This window comes from Seriola lalandi, unplaced genomic scaffold (assembly GCF_002814215.2).
Source record: "Seriola lalandi dorsalis isolate HSWRI2012SDOR001 ecotype SW California unplaced genomic scaffold, Sedor1 jcf7180002055008, whole genome shotgun sequence".
Lineage (NCBI taxonomy): Eukaryota > Metazoa > Chordata > Actinopteri > Carangiformes > Carangidae > Seriola > Seriola lalandi.
This window is the reverse complement of record NW_019525551.1, coordinates 3,659,066-3,665,819: the sequence shown is the minus strand read 5'-3', so window position 1 is coordinate 3,665,819 and position 6,754 is coordinate 3,659,066. Positions and strand designations below refer to the sequence as shown.

General features: G+C 42.7%; 1 protein-coding gene across 3 annotated transcripts in view; it reads left to right on the top strand.

Annotated features, from left to right (window-relative positions):
- has3 (hyaluronan synthase 3) overlaps positions 1-6,754 on the top strand; it is a 21,202-nt gene that overhangs the window by 6,785 nt on the left and 7,663 nt on the right. The window contains exon 1 of one of the 3 annotated variants that reach the window (XM_023397324.2): positions 7-816. The exons of the other annotated variants lie outside the window; for them this stretch is intronic. The gene's annotated coding sequence lies outside the window, so the exon portion shown is untranslated. Of the gene's footprint in view, positions 1-6; positions 817-6,754 lie in introns of those variants that run through there. 3 annotated transcript variants of the gene reach the window in all.

Sequence of the window (6,754 nt, the reverse complement as noted above, 5' to 3'; positions counted from 1 at the left end):
GGGGCAGGCAAGGAGAAGGAAGGGGGGGTTAAAGGAGACAGAGAGAGGAGCTGTGGAGGAGAAGCTCAGCAGTGTTGGTCTGCCAGCCAGCCAGCCAAGCAGGACAGCGTGACAGAGGAGAGAGGGAGAGGAGGATTCGGGCTCTGCTGCAAACGGGATGCAGAGAGGAGCTGATACTGCAGAACGGGACAGAGGGAGAGGTGGTGACGAAACCTGGGGATGATTCACTGCAAAGGACAAAGGAGAAATTAAATTTTAAGGACGAGGCCAAGATCAAGCTTTGGCCCTCAATCTTCTCCTGCGCCGTCGCTTTGGCCCCAGGCTCATGGTGGAAATCAAGAGCCGGGATGGAGAGCACCAGAGGCAGAGAGAAGACAAGCCGCAGCCCCCAACCTGTAATCTACAGATGTAAGACTGCCCCAGCATCAGCTGCTGGCTGAGCACCTCTGATCACATCACAAGTGGAGGGGGGGGGCTGGGGGGGGCTTCATGCCCTGGGAGAGTCCTGGTAGACCAAGGGAGGAGGTAGAGGAGGAGGAGGAGGAGGAGGAGGAGGAGCAGGCAGCAGGGAGGCTGGCTCAGAGAAGTGGTGGAGGGTGGTGGTTTAAGCTGCCTGCTGTATTTTTGTATGTGGGATCTCCTGAATTAAGCAAGCAAGCGGGAATAAAGATGTAGTGTGAGCTGGTGGAAGGAGGGGGACGGAACAAGAAGTGTGCTGTGCTGAGGAGAGGGCTGGACGTCCTGGCTCGACGGACGGACCCGCCGGACGGAGATCTGAGGGGAAGACGAAGACAGAGGGTCCACTGGGTCAGGAAGGTAAAGGTTTTAATACTATGCTTTGCTAAGAGACAATGTCCTTATGGTTTAAACTCCCCCCACAGGGACAGAAAAATAAGACTTTTGCTTCTTTTGCTGCTCCTCACTTCAGATTAACCTTTAAACTTGTGTTCAGGATTAAACTGAAATTGAACGTAATGCTTCAGGTTTGGCAGGAGGGTGAAAAGGTTTGGGAGAAGAGAATGAATGAAAGTATTCACATGAGAGAGGGACAGAGACTGGATGGAAAGTTTGAGTAAAAATTTGGAATAAGCAAACCTTAAAGCTTAGTTAGAAATTGCAGAACAAAGAGTTGAGTGTGTTCAGGCTTGTGTGGTAAATGTGTTTGCAATGCGAGGTAGAGAAAATATTTTTTCTGCCTGACACTGTGAGTGTATATGTGAGTTTGTGAGTGAGTGAGTGAGTGAGTGAGTGAGTTTAACTAATCACTTGAACAGGACTAAAGAAGTTCAGAACTGCTGCTCATTTCCACATTAATTGCTGGAGGAAGTTGTAAAATTGCTCAGTAAAAGTGAAGGAATAGGTGTGTATCTATGCTCCCTGCCTGTGTGTGTACATTACCACTGTGTTGCCTCTGGCGTCCGCCGCATGCGCTGCTTTTTTCCCCGTGTGGGGGCAGGCAGACAGTTAACCGTTAGGAAACAGTTGACAGGAACGCCTCAGTGCGGCTGTTTGAAGGTTTCTGGCGTCTCCAAAGAAAACGCTGCTCTGTTTGATTTTCCACGGCATCACCGCCGTGCTGGACGTGCCTGAGTCTGGCGACGTTTGACACTAAAACTGCTGCTGTTTGACAGGCTGCTGCTGCACAGTGAGACCTCAGGTGAAGTGTTGTAAGGTTAACATCCCACACCTTCTGGTCCAGTCACAAAGGATGAGTGATAACATCCAGCTGCTGGATTAAAGATACTATGTGTATCTTTTGAAGGAAGAAATGACATATTCTTCCTCTTACAAATGAAACATTTAATTCATAAGTAATAAAATGCACCTTTGCTCATTTCAACACAAATCGCAGCAAAGTTTACCTTGAGCACCTTCTTTTAAAAGTATTTAAGTGTTCAAAAGTAGATTTTTTTTATGTGAATACAATGTTGTATTGTTCCACATTTACAGAACCTAATGACTCTGAAACAACCTGCTGACTGACTGACTGACTGACTGACTGACTGATTTTAGAACCTGTAGAATAAAAAGCTTGTAGGATGGACTTCAGTCAGTAATTAACTCTGCATTTTCATTAACTAACAATTAGCAGGCTATGCGTTAGCAATGGATTCACACAGGACAAATATGACAACTTGGCAAATCCATAAGAAATCCATGAAAAGTCATTTGACCAACCATAGAACAAAAACAGCAGCTACTACAAGTCGACTGTTTAAACGTTTATCTGGCATTAAACAAATGTCACACACCCTGACATGTTTTCTCAAGGTGGACAGCAATTTTTTTTAGGCAGCGATGGAGAAAAAGAAAAAAAAATCAAGTAAAGTACAGATACTTGAAAAATCTTAAGTACAGTACCCAAGTAAATGTATTTGGTAACTGTCCACCCCTGGGTGTGACCAATGTTTTATGGTGGCTAATGTTCGATAATGTTTGTCTTCAGATAATCGTGTAATTATGTTTTTAATTAAATATGTTTTCCCCTCAGTTTCACTGAGCTTCATAGACGCTTTAAATTTTTGTTTAGGTTTTACTGATTGGTTCAGTCCAACATATAAATTAATCTTAATAAAACCACTGATAAACCCACTGTACAATACCTGCCCAACACCAAACACAATACACACTGCCAGTATAAATGTGCTGTTCTTAAAGCCGAGACAGTAGTGTCCTAAATGGGAAGGATTCATCCTCTGATGAGTTTGAATAACGCAGCAAGTTTCGTGTTTTTTTTTAGATTTCTTTGTCTTGAATCAAAGACAGACTGAATAATATTGGGGTCACCATCATCAGGATATATGATTCATACTGAGATTTATGACAGGTCTTAAATCCCATGTTAAAATGATGGAAGGCCAGAAGCTGCACTGGGTCCACTTCAGTAGCAGGTAGTGTGAAATTACTCAGTATCAAACAGACCTGAAACATAATTCAGGCATGACTTTGTGTGTGTGTGTGTGTGTGTGTGTGTGTGTGTGTGTGTGTGTGTGTGTGTGTGTGTGTGCTGTGAGGACTTCATTAGATTTTCCCTATAGCTACATCACTTCCCTCATTATGTAATGAGGTCTGCGTGTAAAAGAGGATTGTGTGTTACACTCTGAGTGGAGACAGTGACTGAGCCCTCTAGTGGTAAATGACTCTGAAATCCCACACACACTTCTACAGGTTTTTGTCTTCCTCATCACCACGTCAGCACAAGGTTTATCCAGGTTTCACAACATATCTCTGTGATGTGAGTTCTTCTCTGCTCAGCTTTGACCTTGACTCATCTTATTGATGAAATCATGACTCACATCAGCAGGAAGTGAGGCTTCGGGGAGCTGACAGGTTTAATGGAATTAGAAAGCGCTGGTTTCAACAGTGAGAAAATGCAAGTCAATAAACAGTCTGCTAATCAGGCCGGACTGGATCACTTCTCTTTGTTTTTTAATAACTGGATGAGACGCAGATGAAAATAAAGATCTGATTCGATATAAAACAGAGAAACATATTGACAAAAACGTGAGTAATTCATATTCACACACATTCAAGTTTGTTCATACAGAGAAAATGAACATGTTAGATCCTGTTCTCCACCATATTCTCTTCTATGGTGTTCACCAACCACTGCTTTAATAGTCAGTTCCACTTGGTGTACCTCTATAGACAGGCAACAAACCTTCTAGATGAAAATTTCATTTTGAAGACAAAGAGAAGAAGTGATCAGTAAAATTATAAAAGGTTTTTACAGAAACAGGTTAGGTGTGAGCACAGCTAATAATTTCAGACAGCAGTTAGAAGACAGGGGATAACCTCCTCTAATGTGTCTTATTACAAACCATTGGCTTTTTAAATTGTAGTGTGGATCCCAAAGGTTTCCATACCAAACATATTTAATTTAATTTATTTGATTCTGAGTAAATGTTTGCAAAATGACACACCATACAGTATATTTTCACTCCAAAAACATACTGATAATATAAGATACATAATTTACTGTAAATGTGATATTATCATACAGAGTGGAAAATACTCAGCTGCCTCCAAGTGGCCCAAAACAAATTAATGTTAATTAATTGAAGTGTCACAACACAAAAGTAGAAAATTCTACAATCTCATTTCACTGTCATTTAATTACTTATAAAGACAAAGCACATTAACCCACATTTGTGTAAATGCAGCAGCGTTAGCCAGCTGGCTAATGTTCACCTGCGGTCCTTTGGTGAAATGATCCAATAGTGATACAAGCAACAAAAGAAAAGCAGATCCAGAGCAAAGAGTCCAGGCCTAAAAATATTTTTAGTCATGGACTGATTTTGAAATGTAGGACATCCATGTTGTCCCGACCGTCCTCAGGCTCAGTCATTTGTCCGACGGGCTCTGAGCCAGTGGCATCTCTAAAATGATTCCTACCCCCAGAGCAGGTCTGCCTCTTGACCTTTGACATATTTCATGCTTTATTGGGCAAATGCTTTATTGTAAAGTAGTGGCAACATATAAGGAAGTACTGAGCGCATGTTACTGTCCAGTATTTTATCTTTGTCTCCTTCATGTCCTGTTTCCTAACTACCTTCCCTTCCTAACTTCCTCCTGCTCTACCTAACACTCTTTTCCAAACCTACCCCCCTCCCCTCACTTCTTCTTCTCCCTCAGCTGGGTAAAAGTCCCTGTGCCGAGGCCAAACCATCATTCGGTAACACCCCCCCCCTCCTCAGCTGAACTCCCAGCACATTCAGTCAGAAACCTCTTCCCATGTGGCACTGTCTCTCCTGGGATACACCTGGGAATATTATTACTGATCTGGCTGATGTGTTTTTACCTGGGAATGTTGATTAGCTTTGAAATAACTTTTCTTTACCTTTCATATATTTGACCTGCTTCTTTACCTAATGCAGCTTGTTGGAAACGTCTTCATCCTGGATCATTTGTAATGATCTGGTTGTCCTGGACAACGTCTAGCTTCTAAACATGGATCCTACTCTGGCTTTGAACATAGACCTGGACCACATGTACACAGGATCGATAAATCAGGTTCCAGCATCACCACAAAATCACTCAGGATACAGTATGTGGGTAAAATGTCAAGCCACAGCCTCAGGTGTCAGGATACCTCTGGTTCTGTGAAGAACAGTTGTCAGTTGTCAGATGTCATTTTCACCACATTTACCTCAGACATTTAACTTTTCGCCAGAGTGACTGAGTTCATACGGAAGATTTTAAGATTTTTGATGGAGCTCAGTTTCTTTGGACTTCTGTTCAAGTAGAAACTAGTCTCTAGATGTTGGTGTTAATCCTACTTTAATAGAGGTAATAGAGAAAACATCCTTTACAGAGGCAGGGTGTGCAGTGATTAGTGCTCATGTGTGGAATTAGGACGTTCTCCTCGTGGCTGTGGTGGGTGGTCTCTGGGCACTCCGGCCTCCTCTCACAGTCCAGAGACACGCAGGTTAACTGGCAACGCTAACTGCATTGTGTGTGTCTCTGTATGTCTGCTCTGTGATAGACTGGTCCAGGGTGTTCCTCACCTCTCGCCCAGTGTCAGCTGGGATTAGCTCCAGATAAGCGGTGTAGCTAATGGATGGATGGACATCCTTTCTAAACTCAGAGACGGGCTGACTTGTGGCTGCAGACAGAATAATCTATTATTCACTGAATTCTGTTTCATTTTACTGTTCAGGGGAAAGAAATGCTGAAAACCTATAAAATGCAAAAATGTAAACTTTGCATTTAATGTTTTTCATTTTTCATCTTAGTCATTCCCTAAAATACCAAGTTGCCACTGTGTTACAGTCAGTGTAACACAGCAGATGTAACCTTGGGGCTAATTGCACATGTCCCCCCCCCCCCCCCCGACAAGTCTCGGACTAATCCCAGCTCCCAACATGCCAACAGCCCCTTCTGGTGACTGTGGCCCTCTAATCAAACAGTCAACAGTTACTGTTCCGCTTGTTATCTGGCCTGTGGCCTCGGGGCATTCAGGCTACACTGCCTCCGCATGCTGCTATAATCAACCACAGATCACATACAGAGCAGAAGCTCCTTTGTCTGTGACCCTCAGCGGCAAATATGGGATCCATACTCATATCCCATAAGGACGTATACAGTGTGATATATGACCTTGTGTCACCCTTTCTATCAAAGAAATAGTCCCTACTGTTGACAGTGTGTTATATATTTCTTTTAAATGTTTCAAATACAAATGTTTAACAAAATCCCTGTCACCTCCCTTGTAGTAAAGTTTGAAGTTGTATTTTAAACCCTCAGTAAATAAAAACAGACAATTTGACTAAAATGTTAATACTCTATATGTGGGATTTTTCATTGTTTTAAGTGATGCTCTTATCCAGGAGGAACCTGAATGCAACTACAGGATAAACATAATACCAGTATGACCAGAATAGTCGAGCAGGAGTCAGTTCCAGGAAAATAAATACCAAGCAGAGAGGGGGGAACAGAGGTTTCGGTGAAAAGTTCTGGTTTTGAGATTATCCTAAAGAACCTGATGTGATGAAACATGAAAACAATGGTTGAGAAAAAAATGTTTTGTGTGTGTTCCAAAATTCTCTATTTACAAAAATGCCCTTGTCTGTCAGGACCTGAATATCACAGACAGTTTCTCCTGGAGAGTGATTCAGTGCCAGGATGTAAACTTGTTCATCCACCCAGAGAGGCAGATAACTCTGTCTGTGCCGGTGGGTCCCACAGAGCTGAGCTGAGCTGAGTGTAACAATATAAATATGAGTCTGTCTCTCCTGCGTGGGCCTGACCAGGT